At 39.7% G+C, this 25,853-nt stretch overlaps 1 protein-coding gene and 1 pseudogene across 1 annotated transcript in view; both read left to right on the top strand.

The window, feature by feature from the left end:
- LOC114256845 (azadirone synthase LFS-like) overlaps positions 1-25,853 on the top strand; it is a 154,657-nt gene that overhangs the window by 20,908 nt on the left and 107,896 nt on the right. The gene's annotated exons all lie outside the window — the stretch shown is intronic.
- Positions 6,908-25,853, top strand: part of LOC114280811 (NADP-dependent malic enzyme-like) — a 55,938-nt pseudogene continuing 36,992 nt past the window's right edge.

The raw sequence follows: 25,853 nt of genomic DNA, 5'->3' as shown, positions 1-25,853 counted from the left end.
ACACCTTTTAGAAGGAATTATAGTGCCAACTTTGCCCAATTACACGGTCGCATACCGTTGACGTCCTTTATGACATGAATGAACGATGGACTCAAGGCAGCCATTGTGGTAGGACACAACATAGCCCCCAACACATACATCTCATATTTCCTCTGAATCTCGTCCTCCACACCATCAGTCTCGGTTAGATAAAGCCTCAACTAGTTCAAAGGAATGACTCTCTTAACAACTCCAACCTCTTCATAGATATTGGGATATGCGTCTAATGAACCAGTCAACTGCACATCATTGCCTTCTGACCGTATTCCCAATAAAACATTAACTGCCTTACAGGTGAGCCTTAGTTGACGACCATGAACGTTCAATAAACTAGTGTCAGGATCGAAGTTTTATACCAACCATTTGCAGAAGTTGTGATCTATACATGTACATTTCATCCCCAAGAAGCCACCAAACCTAATATCAATGGCTGCCTGCTTTTGTGCTTCATTAAACCGATTAACTAGATCAATAATTGACTTCAGTGATATGCGGACTTGCTTTCTAGTCTGCAAATCTTTTAAGTTTAAATTAATAAAAAAAATAGAACCAACAATGTTTGGAAAGCAGGACCTAGCCAAATGATTTATGAAAACATGAAGCACGCAATTACCTTTTCAGATTTCGGTGCATGTGGAACAACTTTGGCGTGTTCCTCACCACTCACCTTAGCCATTTCCTCAAACCTTTTCTTCTCATCAGAGGGGAGTGCCTTCCACCTTTCCCTAAGCTTCTTTATGCTCTATAAGTGTTAGACGAAAGTGACACACATACAAGACAATTAACAACTATAAGTCCAAAATAATTATAACTACAAGTTCTGGCAAACACAATGTGTGTGCATTGTTGGCAATTAAATGTGATTGCAAATAGAAATAACAGTTGTAGAAAAAAGTCAGAGGAAAAACGTAGATGGAGTTTTACAAAGAATCAAAATTTAGAAAAACAAGTACTTTCAAGTTGACATTATTGTATGCTAGAAATCAATAAACGTGAAAGAATGAGAAGCCCAGTGCGACCATTCAATACAACTCGTGGATAGCAACCCAGTAAGTTTATCGTAACTTTATTGACACATATGAAAACTTACACCTTTTGTGTTGTTGTCAGTTCTTGAAAAAAAAAATTACACCTTTTTGTGTTGACTTACACTTTTTTGTAAAAGCACTTACGTTCTCTGTGAAAACTTACGCATTTTGTGTTGTTGTCAGTTCTTGAAAAAAAACTTACCCATTTTTGTGTTGACTTATGCTTTTTTGTGAAATCACTTACACTATTTGTGAAAACTTATGCATTTTGTGTTGTTAGTTCTTGAAAAAAACTTATGCATTTTTGTGTTGACTTATGCTTTTTTGTGAAATTACTTACGTTCTTTCTGAAAACTTATGCATTTTGTGTTGTTATCAGTTCTTGAAAAAAAAACTTACGATTTATTGTGTTGACTTACGCATTTTTGTGAAATCATTTACGTTCTTTGCGAAAACTTATGCATTTTGTGTTGTTCCAAATATTTTGTGCAGAGGCTTACACGTTTTTGTGAAAATTTACACATTTTTCAGAAAATACTTACACGTATATAATATAATATATTATTTTATTAATTTTACCTGTAAGGTGACCTGATATAAGTGTGAACACAAATTTGTATAACTAGTAACACAAACTTGTATAACCAAAAACATAAAAATGTATAAGTACTTTGCATGTGGTATGCAAGGCATACCTACGAAGGGCTCTTAATTTAGTACAAACCACAGCACACAAGTTCAAACACACCACAGATGGTTATTCTTCCCTCTAGTTCATTATTGTAGACACCCCATTTTTGACCATCCTCAAGACTTGGACGTCACCGTTTGAACACTTGGTGATTACCCTTGTTTGTGTTCGTTTGGAGTTCCCGGGGGTCTCGGCTACGCGCCCTACCTCAGGATCTCCGAACTTGACCGTTTTGTGTCTGGTTTTGCACCAAACACTTGTGTTTTGCCTTGGAGGGGCAGGGAATGCCTTGTGAGGCATCCCCACACACCACCGGCAGTGGCTAGAGGCCACCGGCTAGTTTTTTATTCCATCGGCACGTTTTGTTGCCGGTCGGCACTGTTTGTTGCCGGTCGGCACTAAATTTTGTCAAAATGACATTTTTGGGCAGCCGACCACTGTTCATCTACTTTATGTAGATATTTTGTGCCAGCTGTGATAGCTGGCACCAACTCTACTTCCCTCCATACACGTGTATGGAGGGATCTCCCTCTAAACAAGCTTGTTGTATAAGCTTTGCAAGAGGGACTTCTATAAGAGGAGAGGCCTTCTCCTTGCTCTAGGTTAGAGACTTTGAAGGCAAAACCAGAGCTTACACATATAGATACACCCTATCTCTATATTTCCCTCTCTCTCCTCCCTTGTGTGTGTTTCTTGGCCTAAAAGTGTGATTTTACCTTACTTTTGCACCAATACACACACTATTACACCTTGCTCCGAGATTGAGGACTTTGAGGGTTGATTCTTGAGTTTTTGGGCTATTTTTGATCAGAATAAGGGGGCTGCCTTGGCTGTTCTTGAAGTGTGCTTCAAGGGTGAGCATTTTACTTTAGTTTCCCCAAACTTGCACTAGTCTTTTACCTATCTTACTTGATGATTTAGTTTTTGTGCATAACATAAAAAAGGCTTATATTTTCATGCTTAAGAACTTTCATTAAGAGTCTTTTATGGTTTGAGTTCGAACTCACCCTCTTAGGCCTTATTTGGCCCTTTTGTTGCCTTTTTGGTAAGGCCTTGTTTGCTTTAGTGTTTTGGTCTTCTCACCACTGAAAACCAGTGGATTTTCAGTGGTGAGGAAGATGGTTTGAAGTCTTGTATAGGGGAGGGACACCCCTCTCCCTTCATTGTCTTGTTTCCTTGCATTTTAGCTTAAAAGGGTAACATGCATGCTTGATCATTTTTGGCCTCATTTCAGAATTTTTTTGGGTGTTTTAGGTCATATATGATCTCTATTTTTGGCCGGATTTGTACCCATTTGCATGCTTAATATACTTGCTTTACATTCCTCCATTTGGCCTAGAATTATATCTTGTGTTTAGGCCATGATTCTTACATGTGTTGGCTTGGTTCCATGAAGATGTTGGCATTATTTTACCATGTTTAAGGTCTGTTGGCCCTTTATTTCAGTCATGCTTGCCTTGTTTGGTGTCATCTTTTTGTGTTTTGGCTTGTAAGCTTTGAGCATATTGACCTCTAGGATGCATAGCTATGACCATCCTTATGATTTGTCATCATTTAGGGTCACATTTTAGTCCGTGAATCATGTTTATATGTGTGCATGTGTGACCTCTTTCATGCCTTGAGGGTGTGCCCTTTTATGCCTACATATGAGCCTTGGTGCATACATCTCTTTGGAGCCACTTTAGCTGCCATATTAATGGGTTTTGGAGTCCATCTTTGCATGTTAAATTTCTATTTTGGCTTGTCCAAGTCATGCCATGAGTGGTCATGTTGGTGGGAGTGAAGTGCCTCCTTTTTGTGCCTTAACCTTAGGACCATTGGTTTGCTTGTTAGCATGAGTATTGGTCCACCTTTTAGGCACTTTTTGGCCACTGTTTTGGGGTGGATCAAGGCCTGCCCCTTTATGGTATAAGGCTCTCTTGCATGCTTGTCTTATGTCCATTGCATATTTGTCTCATCAAGTGTGGTATTGCGTTTATTCTATTGCTTAAATTGTCCATATTTACATTGCATTTGCATCTTGTATGCCTAATATTGCATGCTCGCCATACTAGTTGCATGACACTTTGTATGCCTGGCATCTTGATATCATGTCGCATTTTGAGCCATGTTTGCATAACATGCATTGCATTGCTTGGTTTGGGGTGTCAAACCTAGTGTGAAGGTTAAGGGGCGTTCATACTATAAGTGATGTAACGTGCCTTAACTCTCGGTCACCAGGGCCTTTGACTTCGACATGATAAGGCCTTGGTCCTCATTTGTGTGTTGCATGCATTTTTTTTTTATCAAATGGCAAGCTCGATCTCTTGGGCTATCATGCACCATTGATGGCTCGAGTATCGAGGGCCATGTTCCCCTGACTTCAACACATGATGGGAAACATGACCATGCTCACATGTGCCTGAAATCCCATGCCATATACTGTCTGTTCTCTGTTGCTGTCAAAACTGTCTCCTGCAGGAAGTTTCTGCAGACCGGCAGAATTCAGTGCCGACCGGCCATTAGTGAAGGGCCGATAAGTCCAGAAGCAGCCGGTGGAAATTATGCACTGCCGGTGGGAATTTCCCCCAGTCGGTGGTCCTCTGCAGTATGCAATAAACCTGTTCCAGCACTTTGGAATTTTTCAGAGAGATAGGGCAGTGTAAACAGACACAGCCTTGGTATGGTACGGACTTTCCGGGCAAGGCGGGTTTGAGCATGCATCATTCGCGTATCTCGAGGTGGAGGCTGTGGCCATCTCTCTCCTTCATTTTGCATTCGTTCTATTAATTAAGTAGAAATTCTGTGATAATTAATTTATTTGTTATTCGGACTGTAATATTTATTTGTACCCTCCGAGCGAGGACAAATCTGTAATAAGTGTGTGTGAGTGGGGTGTATGTCTTCCAATCCCACGTCTTTCTTCCCTTTTATTTACCTGCTTATGATGGTAGACTAGGGCATATTTAAAATTAGCATACCTTATGCAATGCATGCGTGCATTCATACATTTGTCCTGCATACACCGGGCTCGGTACATCATGCTAACTGCATTTGTATTTCAAATTCGAAATTGAATACGTGCATCAATTGGTTGCATTTCACATGCCATGTTTAGGTTAGCCGAGCCTACTCCAATTACATCTTGCATGTGTTGCATTAGTGAACTTGACATGAACTAGGACATGCGTGTTTGCTAACTAGTTTGTTGTTTTGGCACGGAGTACGATGTAAGTATTTTCGCTTTAGCATATTGCATGCGTGTGAATGTTGCCATGATAATGTGCTTACCATGTGGCTAAGTGCTTATATGAGATAAACTGTTTGAATGCCTGTGGGTGAAGGTTGGATTGCTTAAGCTGGAGAAACTCGTTGAAATCCACATTTTATCCTACTTGCGAGTAGCAAATTCCAAAACATTTTCCAAAACAAACGGATATGCAATGTTTCTTTCCGAATTAGGCAATCTAGTCTATACTTGTTTGCTGTGCGCATAACATAGTAATTCTAGGCTAATAACCGGTTTAAGAACACATAACATTTTCAAAAACGGATATCACGGTTAATAGAGGCCGATCTTCGGATCGGGCGAGAGGGGGTGCTCATAACTGACCTTTCCCAATCGTACCCTAGCTCCCGAGCCGAGGCAACTCTGGTGATGACGGACATGTGGCCTTCGGCACCGAGTCAGGGTTTCCTAAATTCCCCCATAAAAAATATTTAGGTGGCGACTCTGTATCTGGCAAAACAGTCCATGTTTGACACTTCTTTCCTAAAATCTGTTTTCTCAAAACGATTTGTCAGATTTGGACTCTTTGGTTCAAGATTAAGAACCATGACGCAAATCGAGTCCGAACTGTAGCGGGTTCCCTCGCGGACGCGTGCTACAATTATCATCCCAAAAATTTGCAATTGTTGGGCATTAATCAAAGGAATCATTTTTGGAAATTTTTTATAGTTTAAGGTTTTTATATTCTTCCCTCTGGATTTCACTTTGAAATTTTTTATAGTTTAAGGTTTTTTTTTTTTTGGGAAATCCCCATTGAAATTTCTTAGGGTTTAGGATTTTTATTTATTATTGGAAATCTCCATTGAAATTTGTTAGAGTTTAGGGTTTTAGGTTTTGGATTTTGAAAAATTGATTTAAAAATTGAACCAAACGCACCCTCACCTTTTCGTTGGTGTGTTCATCATTGCCAGATGGATTAATCCTTTACTTGGTTGCAACTTTACTTTTTTGAATGTCAAATTTTCAAGCCAAAAACTTCAAGGAGCTATCATGACTGTTAGAAGAACTAATCTGTGGAAGTAGGGGAGAAGAGAGGGTATAGCGTTTCCAACACTTTGGTGTGCAATGAGAATTTTTGCATTTTCAGGTGTGTATTTGCTTTGATGACCATGATTGTCTTTAATAGTAATTTTACTTAAGGTTATTATTGTAATAAATATTTAAAGACTTTAATGATGTGTTTTGAGATTATTATTAGTGTGTAAATACAAGCTCCAATGGAAAATGATGATAACTAACTTAAAATGACATTTTTACCTTTATAATACTTGTAAAGGGTAAATTCTATTTTCACACACCTACTTACCTTAGTGCATATCATTTCTCAATGCACACACTTATTAATTTGATTATTAATTATTCTTCTCAACCCACACACTAAATGTTTCAATTATACTATACACTCATACCATTGTACCCACACCACCTCAACCCTCATTTTACAAACTTGTTGAAAATTGAAGACCCACCGCTACAATTCCATTCCAGACAAAGAAGACCATAGTCAAAGTGAGGACCACAGTCTTCCATTGAAGACCTCCATTCCATTGACAACACCATTAAAGACCCTCCATTGCATTGTTGAAGGTGAGGAATCTCCTATTTTCCATTTTGTGATTGCATTTACCATTTGGTTTTAAACTTGACTAAACAATCAAACTTGCCTATGATCTTATAAAAATTGTATTGTGTGGATGCAAATAGCAGTAGCAAAAAATCAGATTATCACCTTTCAACTTCAAAAAGAACAGCGAGGTCTTGAGATGGGTTTTATTCAAAAGTGCTAGACGAAGAGCTCGAGGCCGTGAATCGCTTGAACTGCAAACTTATGCCGGGAAAATTGAATTTTCTCAAGAAAGTAGACGAAAATAGAGGGAGAAAATGGAAATGGTTTTGGGGGAATTCATGGAATTTGCAATTGTTGTTGATGAGAGGAGTGTGCAGAATTTGTATGAAGCAGTTTCCATGTACATCCACATTTACTGTGATCTAGCCAAAGGTTTTCCTTTTGAAAATTCTGAGATTTTTTTGTTTTAAAAAGATGTACATAAAGAAAATTGAAATAGAATATTAAAGGTGTATTTTGACGTCCATTGTAGTCATTTTATTTTAGGGTATAATTGTCATTAAAATAAAGTTTCATTAAGTGTTACGTGTGTGGAAATAGAATTTCCCTAATAGATGTTTAAATTGACATTTTTACCCTTCGTTTCAATGATCAAAATGGCCTCAAAAGTATTTTATTTCTTTATTACGTTGGGAGCTTCTATATATCTCTCTTCGGACACACAAGCTAAGAAGAAAATATGAATCTTAAAGTTTAGAAATTCAAAAAAAAAAAAGAAAAAAAACCTAATTTTTTCAACTAGACAAATTCTTAAGAAAATTTTTTATACCATGTTTGGATTGCAGCTTTAGTTTGAATATTTTCAAAGCTTAATCTTGTTAATGCAGTTCTAATATTGGTTTGATTTGTTACCATCACTGTACAGTTTGAAGATTTTGCAAACCACAATGCTTTTGAGCTGCTAGAGAAATATGGTTCTACTCATCTTCTCTTCAGTGATGATATCCAGGTATATGGCAACATGGTGATATTCAAGTTTGGAATCCTATGTTGTTGTCTAAATTTTGTAGGGGACAGCATCTGTGGTTCTTGCAGGTCTTATTGCAGTACTGAAGTTAGTCGGCAGTACCTTGGCTGAGCACACATTTTTTTTTTTTTTTGGTGCTGGGGAAGTAAGAATCTAATTGCTGCTTTACTTTTTTCATCTCACCTATATTTTGGTTAGGCAGTTTTATTGGGAGGATCTTTTTGGTTAGGCAGTTTTAATTTTTAAGTTCGTATTTTGTCATCCCTTTCCAGCAGTCTGCTTCTAGATCATCAAGCATCGGTCATCAATAGAAGAATGCATAATCAAATTTATTTTTATCTATCTCACTCTAGTCCTCTGAATTGTAGGCTAGAACTGGAATAGCAGAACTTATAGCTCTTGAGATGTCAAAACAGGTAATCATTTGCTTCCATGTGGACTTTATCTTCCGGTTATTTCTTAAAGTATGTCCACAGCAACCCTCCATGTGGTTGCTGTAAGTATTCTAAAAGAATTTGTATATTCAATTGTGTATTGTTTACAAAGAGGTCATCAATTTATATAGCCTAAACCTAGGACTGAAAAAGGAAATACAAAGATTCCTATTTTTACACAATCATACCATATATACAATATATATTCTCACACCCCCGCTCAAACTTAAAGTGTTTTAGCAGAAAACACTGAGAGTTTGCAAAGAAGAAACTGAAACCGAGTGGTGATGTGAGTCTTGGTGAAGAAGTCTGCAAGTTACAAAGCTGAGGAGACAAAAGGAAGCGAGATAGAGCTAGACTGCAGATGCTGGCGAACAAAGTGACAACCAATCGCAATGTGTTTCATCCATTCATGGAAGACAGTATTGTGGGCAATCTGAATTGCACTGCAGTTGTCATAATGGAGGGAGGTCGGAGAAGACTGAGGTACACCCAAATCAAAGAGAAGACAACGAAACCAAACAAGCTCAGCAGTAGCATGAGCCATAGCACGGTACTCAGCTTCGGTAGTAGAGCGACCAACAATAGCTTGTTTCTTGCTTTTCCAAGAGATCAAGGAATCGCCAAGAAACATATAGAAACCAGAGGTGGACTTGTGATTATTAACATCACCAGCCCAATCAGAATCAGCATAGGTGACCAGGTCTAAAGAGGAAGTAGAGGACAACAGTATACCCTGAAAGATGGTACCTTGGAGATAGCAAAGAATGCAAACCAAAGTAGCCCAATGGATAGAATGAGGAGCAGAAACGAACTGACTAACCACATGAGCAACATAAACAAGATCAGAGCGAGTGACACTTAAATAAACTAAACAACCCACCAGCTCGCGATAGAACGTGGGATCATCCAGAGGGACACCATTAGTAGAGTTGAGCTTTACATTAAGCTCAATAGGTGTATCAGAAACCTGTGTATCAGTAAGACCAGCACGTTGAAAAACCTCATTAGCATACTTGGCCTGAGACAGAAAATAGCCCTTTGGAAAAGAGGCAACCTCAATACCAAGAAAATACCGCAATGGACCCAGATCCTTCATTTTGAAGGTACGGAAGAGATATTACTTGACCTTAGAGATAGCAGAAGAGTCAGATCCAGTGATGATCATATCATCCACATAGAGTAGGAAAGCAACAAAACCAGCCGAGGTATATCTCAAAAACAAAGCAGAGTCGAAAGCAGAAGGATGAAACCCAAGCTTGGTAACGGCAGTCTGAAAGCGATCATACCAAGAACGAGGAGACTACTTCAAACCATACAGAGCACGCTGAAGATGACAAACCTACCCAAAGGAGTGAAGAAGACCAAGAGGATGCATATAGACCTCCTCAGTGAGCTGACCATTAAGAAAAACATTCTTAACGTCCATCTGATAGAGAGGCCAATGTCGAATAGCAGCAATAGAAATCAAGGTACGGACAGTAGTCATCTTTGCAACCGGGGCAATGTCTCCTCATAATCAATACCATACTCCTGTGAGAAACCCTTGGCAACCAAGTGACCTTTGTAGCGCTCGAGAGAACCATCAGAATGAGTCTTGACTTTATAAACCCATTTGCAACCAACCAAATTCTTCCTAGTAGGCCAAGGAACCAACTCCCAAGTATTAATCTTTTGTAAGCCAAACAACTTATCCTCCATAGCTTGAACCCAATTAGGATCCTGAACGGCCTCCATGTAAGACTGTGGTTCTGAAAAAGAATGAATAACAGAGAAAAAACTACGATAGGAAGCAAAAAAAACATGTATTAGACCAACCTAATCTGTTTGGAGAACGACGTTCACAAGTAGGATATCAGTGTGTAGCAGGATCAGAGTCGTCAAAAGCAGAAGGAGCAGCAATGGGAGTAGAGACAACTGGTGGTAGGGGAGCCTGGTGACGAGAATAGACCAACAATGAAGGGGAAGAAGAAGCTGAAAGAGGAGAAGGAGCTTGTAGACACCCCATTTTTGACCGTCTTCAAGACTTGGACGTCACCACTGGAACACTGGGTGATTATCCATGTTTGTGTTCGTTTGGAGTTCCCGGAGGTCTCGGCTCGCGCGCCTTGCCTCAAGATCTCCGAACTTGACTGTTTAGTGTCTGGTTTTGCACCAAACACTTGTGTTTTGCCTTGGAAGGGCAAGGAATGCCTTGTGAGGCATCCCCACACACCACCGGCAGTGGCTAGAGGTCACCGGCTGGTTTTTGTTGCCATCGGCACATTTTGTTGCCGGTCGGCACTCTTTGTTGCCGGTCGGCACTCTTTGTTGCCGGTTGGCACTCCTTTTTGCCAAAATGGCATTTTTGGCCGGCCGACTACTGTGCATCTGCTTTTGTAGATATTTTGTCACAGCTGTCTTGCTTTTGGCTCCCCTACGTGTATGGAGGGATCTCTCTCTTGGAAGCTTGTCTTGTAAGCTTTACAAGGCAAGAAGCTCTATAAGAGAGAGCTTTGTCTCTTGGCTTTAGGGTTAGACACTTGAGAGACTTAGGATATTTTTAGACAGCCATTTTTAGGGTTTTGAGTTCTAGGGTTAGAAACCATACACTTTCTATCTCCATATCTCCCTCTTGTGTGTGTTTAAGTGCACTTGTGTCTTACTATTGCACATAAACACATAGTGTTTCACCTTCACTTAGCTATTGAGGTTCTAAGAGGTTGTTCTTGAGATTCTTGAGTTGTTTCAAGCTTGGAGGAGCTGTTGGAGCTTCATTTTTTAAGAAAGTCAACAAGGGTAACAATCTTACCTTTATATTTCCCATTTTTGCATTGTATTTTTACCTGTCTTAAAATATTTTTGAGCTTGGTGTATAATACAAAAAAGTTCTATTTTTTAGTCCTCTTGATTGTTTATTAAGAGTGTTTTTTGGTTTGGAGGTGTTTGACCCCTCTTAGGCCTTGAAAAGGCCCCATTTTGAGCCATTTTGAGCAAGTTTCGAGACTTTGGTGTTTGGGCCTCATCACCACTGAAATCTTGAGGGATTTCAGTGGTGGAGATGGTGCCTTGAAGTCTCCAAAAGGGGAGGGCCACCCCCTCTCCTTGTTGTCCTTGAAATGGACCCCTTTTGGCCTCTTGAGAGAGCATCATGCTAGAGTGTGTATTGATCATATCTTGGCTATTTTCCATGCTTATTATGCCATGATATAACCTTGTTGTGTGTTGGTTTTGGTACACCATTCATGCTTAGCATACCTACCGTGTAATGCCATGTTATTGCCTTAACATGCCTTAGGTTGTTAGCCTTTATTCGAGCATGTTTTAGGCTTAGCCTTGTGAAGCTTGTGTGCTTATTTTGCCATGCTAGAGGTCTGTCCATAGTTGTTTGGGTCGGATTTGGCATGCTTAGTATAGCCCCTTTGTATTTTGGCTTGTTGGCCTCAAGTGTGTGAGTATATAGCATGCATTACTTGCTTCATTCTAATGATTTGGCATCATTTATAGCATAATTTCAGACCTTATAGCATGCTTGTATGCTTGCCTTGGACATCTCTTTAATGCTTCGAAAGCTTGTGTAGCATGTTCCATGTTTTGGCCATTGTGCATGCCTTTGATTTTGAGCCGCTTAGATGCCATCTAGGGGGTCCCCTTTGCATGATCTAGGTCTGCCTTGAACCTATTTTAAGGCCTCTTAGCCTTATGAGGCTTGGTTGGCTTGGTCATGGTTCAAGCCCCCTTTGACTTGCTTCAAACACTTGGGCCATTTGTTGCATGTTTGGCTTGACTTGTTGCTTGGTTTGACACCATTCTAACATGATTTTCAATGCTTATGTTGCATGCTATATGTCCATGATTACCTCCTTTCAAATGTGTTTGAGAATTGTCCACCTTGTGCCTAAGTATTGGCCTTTGATCATGTGTATGTGTGCATGTGTATTTGGTCCCTTATTATAGCACTTTGGCCATTCTTTTAGGCCCATTTAGAGTTGGCTAAATCATGTATAAGTCCACCTTTTCATAAGTTTGCATTGCCTCATGTTTGCTTGTATGCTTGCATAAGTGTCTTGCCATGCCATGTTGCATCCTTAGCTTGCATGCCTAGGTTGCAATGCATCTTGCATGCTTGCCTTATTCCTTGAATTGGGCCTTGGTTTGTTTGTTTGGTTTGCATTTCATTTGACATGAAAGTTGCACACTTGGTCCTTTGGGCCATCATGCATGGAAATGCGTGATTGGTGGTCCGAGAATCGAGACACATGCCCCTTTGAGTTACAAACATGATAGGGAGCATGATTAGTGCATACATTGCTTAAAAATGTATTGCCATGCAAGTTCTGTCCTCTGCTGCTGTGAGTTGCAGGTTCTGCAGGCATTCTTTGCCGACCGGCAGTGTACATTGCCGACCGGCAATCATTCTTCTGCCGATAGCTTCATTTTGTGCCAGTGACCGCATACCACTGCCGGTGGTAATTTGATTCAGCCGGTGGTGAACCCCCACTATACAGAGAGGCGTCTTTGAGACTTTGGCAGTCTTCAGAGGGGCAGAGCAGGGAAAACAGAGGCAGACTATGCATGGCGGTGCACTTCCGAGCAAGACCCGAGCACGCACTGCATCTGGCCCTCCCTCCGAGGCAGTTTACTTTTTTTTTCTTAGCTTAGTTAATTTGTTAATTAATTAGGCAATTTGTAATATTTAATTAGCTTGCGTAGTTAATTAATTTGTATTTATTTGATCCCTCCGAGCGAGGGCAAATCTGTAATAAATGTGCGTGAGTGTGTGTATGTTTTCCAACCTCACGTCTTTCTTTCCTTTTATTTACCTGCTTATGATGGTAGATTAGGGCATTTTTTAAATTAGCATACCTTATGCTATGCATGCGTGCATTCATGCATTTGTATTGCATGCATTAGGCTCGGTACATCATGCTAACTGCATTTATGCCCCAATTCCAAATTGAATACGTGCATCAAATTGATCGCATTTTCGCATGCCATGATTAGGTTAGCCGAGCCTACTCTAATTGCATCTTGCATGTGTTGCATTAGGCACTTAACATGGACTTGGATCATGCATGTCTGCTAACAAGTTCTTTGTTTTGGCACGGAGTACTAAGTAAGTATTTTAAAATGCTTTGGCATCTCGCATGCGTGTGAATGCTATCATGACAGTATGCTTACCATGTGGCTAGATGCTTATGTGATAAACTATTTGAATGCCTGTGGGTGAAGGTTGGATTGTTTGAGTTGGAAAAACTCGTTGAAATCCGTATTTTAGCCTACTTGCGAGTAGCAAATTCCAAAGCGCTTTTCAAAACAAACAGATATGTAATGCTTATTTCCAAATTAGACAATCTAGTCTATACTTGTTTGCTGTGCGCATAACATAGTAACGCTAGGCTAAATAATTGGAATAAGAACACATAATGTTTTCAAAAACGGATATCACGGTTAGTAGAGGCCGATTTTCGGATCCGGCGAGAGGGGGTGCTCATAGCTGACCTTCCCCAATCGTACCCTAGCTCCCGAGCCGAGACAACTCTGGTGATGACGGACATGTGGCCTTCGGCACCGAGTCAGGGTTTCCTAAATTCCCCCATTAAAAAATATTTAGGTGGCGACTCTGTATCTGGCAAAGCAATCCATGTTTGGCACTTCTTTCCTAAAATCTGTTTTCTCAAAACGATTTGTCAGATTTGGACTCTTTGGTTCAAGATTAAGAACCGCGACACAAATCGAGTTCGAACTGTAGAGCGGGGCCCCTCGCGGGCGTGCTACAGAGCTATGGGTGACACAGACGGAGAAGTAGGAATGGCCTCAGGAGGAACAGTGGAGATGTACTCATCAGATGGGACCTCAGAAGGAAATAGGTCAATGTGAACCAAATCTTCTTTGGAAACAGGAGCAGTGAGAGGGGGAAGTTGAAAGTAAGACAGACATTCGAGAAAGGCAACATGACGGGAGACATAAAGGCAACGAGAGATAGGGTCATAGCAACGGTAGCCTTTCTGAGCAAGACTATAACCTAAAAAAATGTACAAGACAGACTGGGCACTGAGTTTGGTCTTATCTTTACGAGGAAGGAAGACAAAACAAGTAGACCCAAAGACACGCAAGAGGGAATAATTGAGAGGCTGGGAATATAGAGCTTGATAAGGGGATTGACTGGAGAGTAGGGGAGTCGGCATGCGATTGAGGAGTAAAGTCGCGGTAAGAACTGCCTCACCCCAAAATGGTGCCGGAACAAAGGCAGAAAGAAGGAGAGATCGAGCTGTCTCAAGGAGGTAACGGTGTTTACGCTCAGCACGACCATTTTGGGTAGGGGTATCAGTATAGGAGGTTTGGTGAATGGTACCCAATAGAGCCAAATACTCACATAATTCAGTTTTGAAGTATTCCCCACCCAAGTGAGACCGAAGTATTTTAATTGTGGCCCAAACTATATAGTGATCATAGACTGAAAGGTACGATATAAATGGTAGAAGTCAGATTTATGACCCATAAGATAAACCCAGATATAACGGGTACAATCATCAACAAAGGACACATAGTACGCAGAACCCCCTTTAGTGAGAACAGGAGAAGGGCCCCAGACATCAGTATGTACAAGAGAAAAAGGGGAAGCAGAAATAGAAGTATTGTTATTAAAAGGTAAAGTTGTCATTTTAGCAAATTTACATCCTTAACACTCATTAATTTGACTAGGAGAAACTTTACCTAACAATCCTGACTGAGCTAAAAACTGCAAGCGGTCAACAGACAAATGACCTAAGCAAGAATGCCATAAATAAAACCAACTCGACTGAGAATTTAACTGAAAATATGAAAGTGCAACGGGGGACGTAGAAAGAGGAAGATGTGGACTTTCCACCACATAGAGATCTCCAACTCTACAGCCGGTCCCAATCTGCTTCTTGAGCACCCGATCCTGCACACAACAGACAGAAGAAGAAAAGATAACATTAAAACCAAAAGCATCAAGCTGACTGATAGAAAGTAAGCAAACAGACAATTGAGGAACATAAAGAATAGAGAAAATAGTAACAGTAGACATGAAAGAGGATAAGATAGACCCAATAGATAAGACAGACATACCAGACCCATTAGTTTTGGAGTAAGGAAAGGTCAGGAGTCATATGATGAGAGGCACTAGAATCAAAAAGCCAGATAGAGAAAGGAATACCTGAAGAGGACCCAAGCAAACCTGAATTAAGAGAGGTAAGAGCAGAGGCAGATGAAGATGACTGAGAGATGGACCAGAGATGCTGAAGCTAGGCAATCTGGGCACTCAGGGAAGCCAAGTCAGGATCAGAAGCTAGAGTAGAGGCAGTATAAGCAGTATGAGGGCGAACAGTACTCGAAGTAGGACCTCGGAATTGTGGCTGAGACGGCGGAGAAGACTGAGCAGCCTGACGACCCTTCTTGGGACAATTGTACTTCCAATGTCCCTTCTGATGACAAAAAGCACACTCATCAGAGGCTAGTGGCCTTTTCTTGGGCTTTATAGTGACCTGAAGCTGATGACATGGGTTTGACAGCAAAGGAGGCTGAGTAAGAGCCAAGAAGACAAATGGAGACAGAGTTTGACTGGCCGTCTCAAGACGGGTTTCCTCGGAGAGGAGCTCACGAACAATAGCTTCCACAGAGGGAAGAGGAAACCAATGAAAGATGCCACCACGGATAGCCTTACATTGAGGAGAAAAAGCCGTTAAGAACTACACTAAACGACCATGTTCTCGAAACTCAACATAAGTGCCTAATACCTTGAGGCTAGATGGTTCCATGAGAGCCAATTGATCCCAGAGACTTTTCATCTCAATATAGAAATCCTGAATAGTCTGATCTCGTTGATGAGCACTCTAAATAGTTGTTTCCAACTCATACCGCTTGGCAAAGTTGGACTGCTGATAAACACCCAGTAAATAATCACACACCTCCTTGGCAGTACTATATTTAGAAAACATCATTCCAATATGGTCATCCACAGAATTATGAAACCGGGTCAGAACTTGGGCATTATCACAATCCCAGGTATCACAGGAAGTCAGATATCCTTCCACCTTCAAGTCCAATGGCTGAGGAACAGAACCCGAAACATATCCCCATTTTTTCTGACCAAGAAAGAAGTTCTTCAAAACACTGGCCCAATATGCATAATTGTTACCAGTGAGTTTGCACTTGATAGCTTGGGTTTTAGCGTTAAACATTATAATGAAACAAGGGTTATAGAATTATAATATTCAGAAGGTGTTGGGTCAAACAATAATAAATCTAAAATAAATTTTGAGTTTATTAACCCCAAACCAAACCAGGCTACATAAGTAGAGAGAGAGCGAAAGAGAGAGAGAGAGAAAGAGAGAGAGAGAGAGAGAGAGATACAGTGGTTGCGACAATGTAATCTGAGATGAGACAAAGCAGAGATGAGACGAGGTGAAGCAAGTGATTGAGGAAGACAACGACGATGCGCCGACAAGACTCAGCAGAAAAGCTGAGGGAGACGACCGTGCTAGGGCTCGCGAACACACAGACTGACGGCTAGGGCTCGCGATCACACAGACTGACGGCTGAGGCAGATGACGGTGCTAGGGTTTGCGAGCACAGAGACTGATTAGAGACAATTGAGGAAGATAACAGTGCTAAGGTCCCAAACACGGCTCTGATACCATGTAAGTATTCTAAAAGAATTCGTATATTCAATTGTGTATTGTTTACAAAGAGGTCATCGATTTATATAGCCTAAATGAAAAAGGAAATATAAAGATTCCTATTTTTACACAATCATACCATATATACACTATATATTCTCACGATTGCTTGGTGATTCTCTTATTTTATTCGTCTATTATAGACCAAAGCTCCTTTGGAAGAGATGCATAAGAAGATCTGGCTTGTGTACTTAAAGGTAGTGAAAAGTCTAGTGAAGGTTCCTTGCCAAATGATGGATATTTAGTCGATCATGACTGTTCATATTTTTATTTTGTTTCCATTTTTACCTTTTTTGACACTTGTGTCTTGCATTAATCATAGCATGTGATTTCTGTTGCAAGGATTAATCATTACCTTGGGCTCCCGAACATGAACCCATTAAGGATCTTTTAGATGCTGTCAAGGTTTGATGCATTCCCTTTGTGTCTATATTTTATTATTAGTAGATAGTTCTCAGTGATTGTTGGACTCTATTTCATTTTCAAATGTCATCAGGCTATCAAGCTAAATTTCCCTCATCAGGCTATCAAGCTATGTCGATCACCTCTGCTTTACTTGGTTGCAACTTCACTTTTTTGAATGTCAAACTTTCAAGTCAAAAACTTCAAGGAGCTATCATATTAGGGCATCTCCAATGGTTCACCAAATATTTCATTAAATCTGAGTAAATATTTCATCATATCATATTAGGGCATCTTCAAAAAACATGAATCCCTCTATCTGATATCAGTCACCCCAACAGTGAATTTGTAATTGTCATCAAAACACAGGTTATCCGGGGGGTTGACCAGCCGGTCATCCGCCTGGTCGACCGATAAGAGCAAATAATAAAAAAAAAATCTGCTCTATGTTCCATACATTGTATGATATTACAACAATAGATCAAGAATATAATGGATCAAATAAGAATCCCCAATGTGTTGAAACCATGAAATGGTCAATTTTGAAGGTTAGGGACCTGAAATTCGATGATCAAAAGCTAAAATTTCAGTTCTTTTAGAAATAGGTATCCAATGATTTGATGTGGGTAAAAAAATACAAAATGTCACCCCAAAAAAAAAAAAAAAAAACCCACATTTGTGCATGGGTCAGTGAATTCTCCAAATCTGATCAACCAAATCAAAATTCTGAAGCTTTTCACAAATGAGATATTGAAAAGTTGAAAATTTATAGACAACAACACATCAGAGAGAAAGAAAAAGTACAAAAGGAAAACACAAAAGAATAAAAGTGAAAAAAGAAAACACAAACACAAAGAAAGACAAAAACAAAGCACAGAACGCAGATCTTTATGCGGTTAGTTGAGTAGAGAAAGTCGAGGAAGGAGAAAGAGGATGGGCTGAGAAAAGGGGGATTTGGCCTCAGAAACAACAAAAGTTATTATGAGGAATAGAATGGCTTGTGTTGAAGAGAAAAATGGCAGATAAGAAATAATAAGATTAAAGACTGGAATGAAAGTCCCTTGATTTTTGGGTTATCAGTGCTTGAATTGGATGAATGAAGAAGTGGGATGGGTCCAAAATCGAAGAGAGAGAGAGAGAGAGAGAGAGAGAGAGAGAGAGAGAGAGAGTGCAAAGAATGATGAGAAGACAGAGACAGATTTGCTTCGGAAGCAAACAACTTAGCAAGCCAATTCGCAGTTGTTAGCACCATAAATCTACAATTTTATTATTTATTATTTATATAATTGTAGGACATGTGGCACCTTCTACTCATTTGGAGGTTATGAGAAGTTATGAAATTTGGAAAGGTGATAGAGAACATGGAGCATGAAGTGAAGGTTGAAGGAAGTTATAAAAGATCATGGAAGATCATGGAGTATGAAATGAAGGAGGTGGAAGAGTGGGTAGTTTTATCCTACAAATGTTTGCCTATAAATAATCATTCATGGCTACATTGTAAAAGGACCAACTCAAATAAAAGACAATTGATTTCTATTTTTCTCGTCATTTTCCTTATCTTAGAAGTAGTTTAATATAGATCTTATATTTCATACGTTTTATTTTATGGACTTCCTTTTCAAAGCATAGGAGTAGAAGTAATTACTAGTTACTTTGATTGTTCACTCAATCACCTCGATTGTTAACTCAATCATTTTTTTCCGTTTCCTTCATTCTTCTTTTAATTTATCTTTTCCCTACACTTTGTAATTTTGAAGTCCTTTTCGTTAAGGCAAAAGAACTGTCAACGCAATCGCTTGATAATTGGCTTGAATTTAATTTGTAAGGATTTTTCAATCCTTGCTGGTACGCTCGCATTTATGATATTTTCCTTTGTAAGAAAAATAAGCCAACAATTTTTGATACGTCCAGTGGGACATCAGGTGTAAGAAATGAAAAATGAATTAGATTTGTCCATTCCAAATAGCCTAGATGAAATCTTTTGGCGTAACCAAAAATTTTTGGATCTTCAATAAGAGATCTATTTTCTTGATGAAATCAACTTTCATCCCTCACAATATTATTTGGTGGAAGAAAAAAGACACCATTTAATTGGAGAAATTCATCAACTTGATATGAAAATTCGCTAATGGAATGATGAGTTGTTAACTCTCACTACCAAGTCTTTAACTAAGGCTTTAATGGTTGGAATTGGTGAATTTTTTCAGAATTTTTTCATGGTTGAAAATAGCAAAAGCAAAGAGTTGATTTCATCAATGGCTTAGGTTTTTAAAGAGCCAATTTATGAAAATAACATGGCTAAAAAGCATGTTATTAAGCCAAGCATGGTCAAAAATAATGTTCCATATAAGACTTGGGGGGTTAAAAACCCATTCTTAGAGAGTCAAACTATGGACATAAGATGTCTATGAAGGATTGTCATAAGCCATTAATGGCTAAAATGGAACAGCCCATTAAGCCAAAAAATGATGAAACTCATATAGAGGATTTTCTTAAGCCATTAATGGCTAAAATGGAACAACCTATTAGACTAAGAAATGATTAAACTCACATGGAGGATTTTCATAATCCATTAATGGATAAAATAGAAAAACAGCCCCATTTGTCAATGAATGATGAAAGTTTTTTTTTATCGATAAAATAATTCTCTATTGATGAAAAGAAGATTACATCAATAAAGAGGAGCTTGGAGCTAGCACAAGCTCCAAGCTCCAATTGGTGAGAAACCAACAAAGCAAAGCAAAAAAAACAATAAGCCAACCAACAAATCAATATAGAAAAAACAGACCCAGAGGAGCTCCAATTGCTGTGTTGCCTCCAGAGTTAGACAGAGCAGCTGAAGCTTCCACAAAACACACCTCAATCACCTCAAACAGACAGCCTAATCTGATGCAGATTAGAGACAAAATCATGAACAGAGTAATCAAAATGCAATACCCATTTGGCCCACAAAATAATATGCCCCATTTGTCAATGAATGATGAAAGTTATTTAGTCGAAGAACATGTTCTCAAGCCAAACATGGATAAGAATGATGAACAATTTAATATTCATGAATCTGAATTTTTTGAAATTATTTGTGACACCCTAAATATTTAATTAATATCACAACCAATCACGATAATAATAAGAATAGTAATAATAATAATAGCAGTAGTAATAGTAAAATTAAATAATCAATTTTATGATGGTATGTAAAAAAAACAAAAATGTATTTTAATTAGGAGTTATTATTTTATTAAGTAGAGTTAATCTAATTGTTGTAGATAAGTACACAAAAAAAAAACAAAAACAAAAAAGACAAAAAAACAAAACGAAACAAAACAAAACAAAAAGAAAAGAAAAAAAAAACAAAAAAAAAAAAACGAATCAGATGCTTATCCTTACGGATAAGCATGCAGCAAAAGGGGGGGGGGCACGTCGTGATACCACATGGTTGCTTGGAGGGAAAGGAAATGGTGCCTGAAAAGATATTTTCAATAAATGTATGGAGCAAAATGAGGTGCAGTTCGTCCGTAAAAAGGGGAAATTTCGGTGAACGGAGAAGAAACGGTGAGGGATTAACATTAAGGTGAGTTGTATTATACCTTGAGTCACCATATTATATTTTACGTCTGTTTTGAGTTACCATAATTTATTTTACGCAATTTGTGTTTTATAAATTATATTAATATTTCAATTACGTTGATTATTTTCTGAACTCCATTTGTCTGAAATGAAACCCATGAATATGTTTGTTTAAATTTTAGAAATTATTTGACAATGATTTTATAAACAATTATGTTTTGTAAGTACCACCACAGAAGTCCCATGACTTGGGGGACTTAATTAACCATTGGGTTCTATTTGGACACTTTGTGGCCCTTTATTTGTCATGGATCCATTGACTTCTATTATGATTGTCACTCATGTGACATTTGTTCTGTTTTGTTCTGTATCGTGGTTATGATAATTTGTTTATTCAAATTGTGTGAGTGATTTTCCAATCACACTGCCCAACTCAGTATTCAGCTGGAAAGCACTGGCAGAATAGATGACACTTAGCTAACCTACGACAGAAAGAGAAGATTCCGGTGGTGGTTCATCCACCCGAGGGTACTCCAACGATCAAGTCAGCATATCTCTCAAAGATAATCAATAGTGCTAAACTTCATTCTTCAGAATATAAATTGCGTACCTTAGACCCATGGGGTTGCCTTTATTTTATAATTAACTCAATCCTTGTCCCATTAGAAGCCTAGCTTCAATGGACTCTTGCTCAGTGCTTATCCTGGACTGTCCAAGAGATAAAGATAAACTCCCTAAGAGCTTTATCCTTATCCATGTTAAAGTCCTCCCTTATTCTAGGACTCTTGTCCATTATCTGCTTATCTCGGATTCTGATATCTTCGGAGATAACCTCGGCCTAGTCGAGATCACCTCGGCGTCATAACCAGGACACGTGGCACCTCGGCTGACACGTCGGCGTCGCCTTGGCCACGTGTTGGGACTCAAAAAATATATCCCTATAACTGCCCCCTAGGTTCTATTACCTCGGCATTCTGAGGTGATGGAACCTATATTGGTACTTCCTGCCAGTACATCGGTTTTAGCCGAACTCATCACTATAGGCCGACATGTCTTCTTAAATATCAAGAATTCCAAGAACTTCTTCACGCGCATGAGCTGCCATGCATTACATTTCAACCGTTTTAGCCACGCGTCCTTCTCTTACTGGATCGTACTTGGTACGCGCTTCTTAATCGTCTCACGCATGCGTGCGCCGTCTGACGCTCACGTTGTTTTAGGCGCATTAATTCTATTTTGCCGCCGTTTCAAGTTTAACAAAACTTTTCCCCCTTTCCCCTTTCCTTATTTTCTTACTTTTTGTTCAATCCTCTAGCTTTTTCTCTCTCTAGCTCTCTTCTTCAGATCCGCCATTGCTCAAGCTCTCTGAGCTCTGCAACTTGCTTCGTTTACCACCTCTGGCGTGATTTCCATTGATCTTCCGCCTCTGCAATCGTCGTCAGACTTCGGCAAATCCCTTTTTGGCTTCTCTCTTTCTGGTAAGCCACTGTTCCTCCTGGTTCTTATTTCATGTTGCTTTTCAAGAAATTCGACTTCATTACTAGTCGTCATTGCTGTTTCACTTAAGTTTTTGACATATGAATCTTGTATCTGAGCATATTTTTTGTTCCTTGCCCATGTCTTGAATATTTGTACTATTCACAACTTTTCTGCACTGTTCTTGGCCTTATACCCTTCGTATTTATAATGCTCTTGATAGTCCATCTCTGTTCTTGATTCTGAAGCACATTCTTGTTTTTCTATTTTCCAGATTTCGCGCCTTCAATCTTCGTTTCCATAGATCTAGGTTTGGGATTTGCTTGTAGAACCCACGATTATTAGGAAAAACTGAAACTATTTCCACAAATCCTTACCCAATGCATACTTTAGGTTTTTTGCCGAGGTCCCAATAACCCTTTTTAAAACACCTTCATTCTAAAATCCAGTTCCTCCTAGCTAGGCCGATATCATGGGTATGTGGAAGCATAGGGTAGACACCCCGACAAAATTAGAATACTTTAAGCGAGAGTATTCTTTCCCTGCCGACGTCCATCTGAGGTTGGTTGGGGATGACGACTCCATCATGCCCACCACTGATTCTATGCCCTTCCCTGTAGTGGCATTTACCGAGTGCGGACTTCGGTTCCCACTGAACACCCTTTTTTGTGAAATACTTCATTACTATAAGTTGAACCCTATGCAACTTGCCATCAATTCCTATCGAGTTATTAACGGTATAATTGCCTCAGCGAAACAAGAAAATGCTAGGATCACCTTAGCCGACATCCAATATTGCTACACCATGTGTGGCCTCAAAAAAGATACGGGCTATATTTACTACCTTAAGACGAGGTCCACAGAATACAAAATCGTAGCCGACCTTCTAGACTCCAACAAGGGAGCTGGAGATGATTACTTCATTACCTCGGGGAACTGGGAATTCACTCCAGACGAGGACCTCCATCTCTACCCTCTTCCTCGATCAGTTTTTGTAGAGGGCAATGGTAAGAGCCCTGTGTTTATATTACTTGTTTGTTTCAAAGTCTTCGATACTCTATTTGTTTCTAATGTCTATTTTTCTTACAGCTCTTCCTCAACCACCAAAAGGCTTCCGTCAGTCTGTCTTTCCCAGCGAAGACTTGAAGAAACTACTGAATTTGCCAGTCCACAAGCGGAAGGCCCCTCTGCTTCTCAACTTCATCCCAACATATAAGTCGACTCTTCCCAACGTCCCAAAAAAGAAGAAGAAAAGCCTTTCTCCACCTTCTGCCACAACTCCACAAGTCGCGTCCACATCTTGGATAGACCAAGGATCAACCTCTGATCCAGCTGAGCAGCCGTCAACCTCGGCTCCATACCTGATCCCGATATCCCAATGACAACGCCGGTGTCGAAGCGTTTTTTCTACTGAGATGGGCCGTCAAAAAGCTGTTGTAAAGGATCTCTTGGTCAGCATCCCATCAACCGTTGATGCTCCACAAACGTAATCCCAGCAACCAATGAAGCCGAAAAGAATAAAGAAGGCTCAGCCAAAGACGAAGGTGACTCAAGTCAACACTGAGGACACCTTGCCGATTTCTAAATTGGCTGAGAGCGACAAGTCTCAGTCTGCTGCTGGGAAGAGGCATGCCGAGGCCCAACCATCTGAATCCCCAAAATCAAAGAAGCCGAGGTCATCTGCGGCAACTACCTCGGGGTCTCAAAAACATGATGCCCCATGGGCCCCCAAAATTACTCTGGAAGATAAGCCAGTTATGGCTAATGATAGCGCTGATGACATTAACGTCGGCGTAGCCCTCAGTACTACTCTGCTTCTCCCCGGCGATCTCGACCGAAACGCCGAGTTAAGGGAGTATGAAAACTACGCTCTGATGCTTCAATGCTCCGTTCAAGTAAGTGTCTTTATCTGGCAACTTTTTCTTTCTTTCTGTTCATTCCATACTTGTAATTTTTTCTAACAACTTCTGTTCTGTTTACTTTCAGGCCATCCAACATGCCCATTATTTCTCACTACAATCTTTCGAGAATCGGGAGAAGCTAGCCGAAATGAAGAAGGAGGTCTCCAGTCTTCAAAAGGCCAACAGAAGTTTGCAATCAAAAATGAAAAAGTTGGAAGACCAGGCCGAGGCTGCCATTAAGGCCCAAAATGATGCTGAAGAAAAGGCAGAATCTGTTGAGGCTATCAAGAAGGTGCTTGAGGCCGAAAAGAAGGATGCCGAGGAAAAAATGGCTCAGGCTCAAAAAGAACAGCAAGATGCTTTGGCCACAAAAGAGGCCGAAGTCAAGGTGGCCGATGAGAAGGGCTACAACGAAGGAGTGGCCGATGTCACGGCAGATTATGAAAAGCAAGTGAAACAGGCATGCAATAAGGGTTTTACCCTTGGTTGGATGTCTCTTCTCAAAAAATTTGAAGTCCCCGAGGACTCACCCCTTCGGAACGCCGACGCCATTCCTTTTCCATTCCCTTTAACTCCAACTCAATTCGATGACGACTCTGAATCCGAGGAAGAAGTTTTGGTGACGAAGTCGAAAGATGCTGCTGGGGCCAAGTCCCCTTCTCTGAATGATCAAGTCCTGGACCTGACTCAAGATGAGGAGGGTGAGGAGGTGCCCTAGGAAGCTACCCCTGAGCAGGCATCATTGGATGTGCCTCTCGCTGACAAGAGCCTTGATCAGACTCTTTAAGAGATTGATGCTGAGCTTGCGGCCGAGAAGGTAGCTGAGATGTCCTCCAAGCAGTCTTCCGAGGTCCAGACTCAGCCTGCCAATGATGCTGAAGAATCTTAGTTTTGATGTCCTTTCCTTTCCTTTCTTGTACTTTGTTTCTCCTTTCAAAGTAATGTAAACTCTTTAAGTTGCTGATGTACCTTTTTATGAATACAACTTCCTTCTTTCTTGAATGTTTGCATTGTTTGTCTTTTGTTTATTGCTTCTTGTATGACTTTCATACTTAGAATAATTTTGTGTCTTCAAGATGCGCCATAGTCTTGTGCAACCTTCTCGAGGTGAAACACTTTAGTTTACATCGGCAAGTACATAAGTACTTGGCTTAATACTCCCTTGGTTTTAACTTGTAAATTTTTCTCAAATTTCAACAAGTGTTTTAACATTATCTAGGTTTTAACTTTAACTTGTAAACTTTTCAAGTTTCAACAAGTGTAAAACATCATCTCGGTTTAACTTCAACTTGTAAACTTTTCTCAAGTTTCAACAAGTGTTAAACATCATTTTGGTTTAACTTCAACTTGTAAACTTTTCTCAAGTTTCAACAAGTGTTAAACATCATCTCGGTTTAACTTCAACTTGTAAACTTTTCTCAAGTTTCAACAAGTGTTAAACATCATTTCGGTTTAATTTCAACTTGTAAACTTTTCTCAAGTTTCAACAAGTGTTAAACATCATCTCGGTTTAACTTCAACTTGTAAACTTTTCTCAAGTTTCAACAAGTGTTAAACATCATTTCAGTTTAACTTCAACTTGTAAACTTTTCTCAAGTTTCAACAAGTGTTAAACATCATCTCTTCTCTCTGCCCCTAATGTGAACCTAAGTTCCACTTGGGGTCTCATTATGCATGTACTCCAGAAATAACAAATATAGAAGAAGTCTGCTAAAATTTTATTCATTACGTCGACAAATAACAAGGAAAATCTAATGATAGAAAAACTT

The sequence above is a fragment of the Camellia sinensis genome, chromosome 13 (genome assembly GCF_055761805.1).
Source record: "Camellia sinensis isolate YWXY chromosome 13, ASM5576180v1, whole genome shotgun sequence".
NCBI classification, from domain to species: Eukaryota; Viridiplantae; Streptophyta; class Magnoliopsida; order Ericales; family Theaceae; genus Camellia; species Camellia sinensis.
This window is presented reverse-complemented; position numbering and strand designations above follow the sequence as displayed.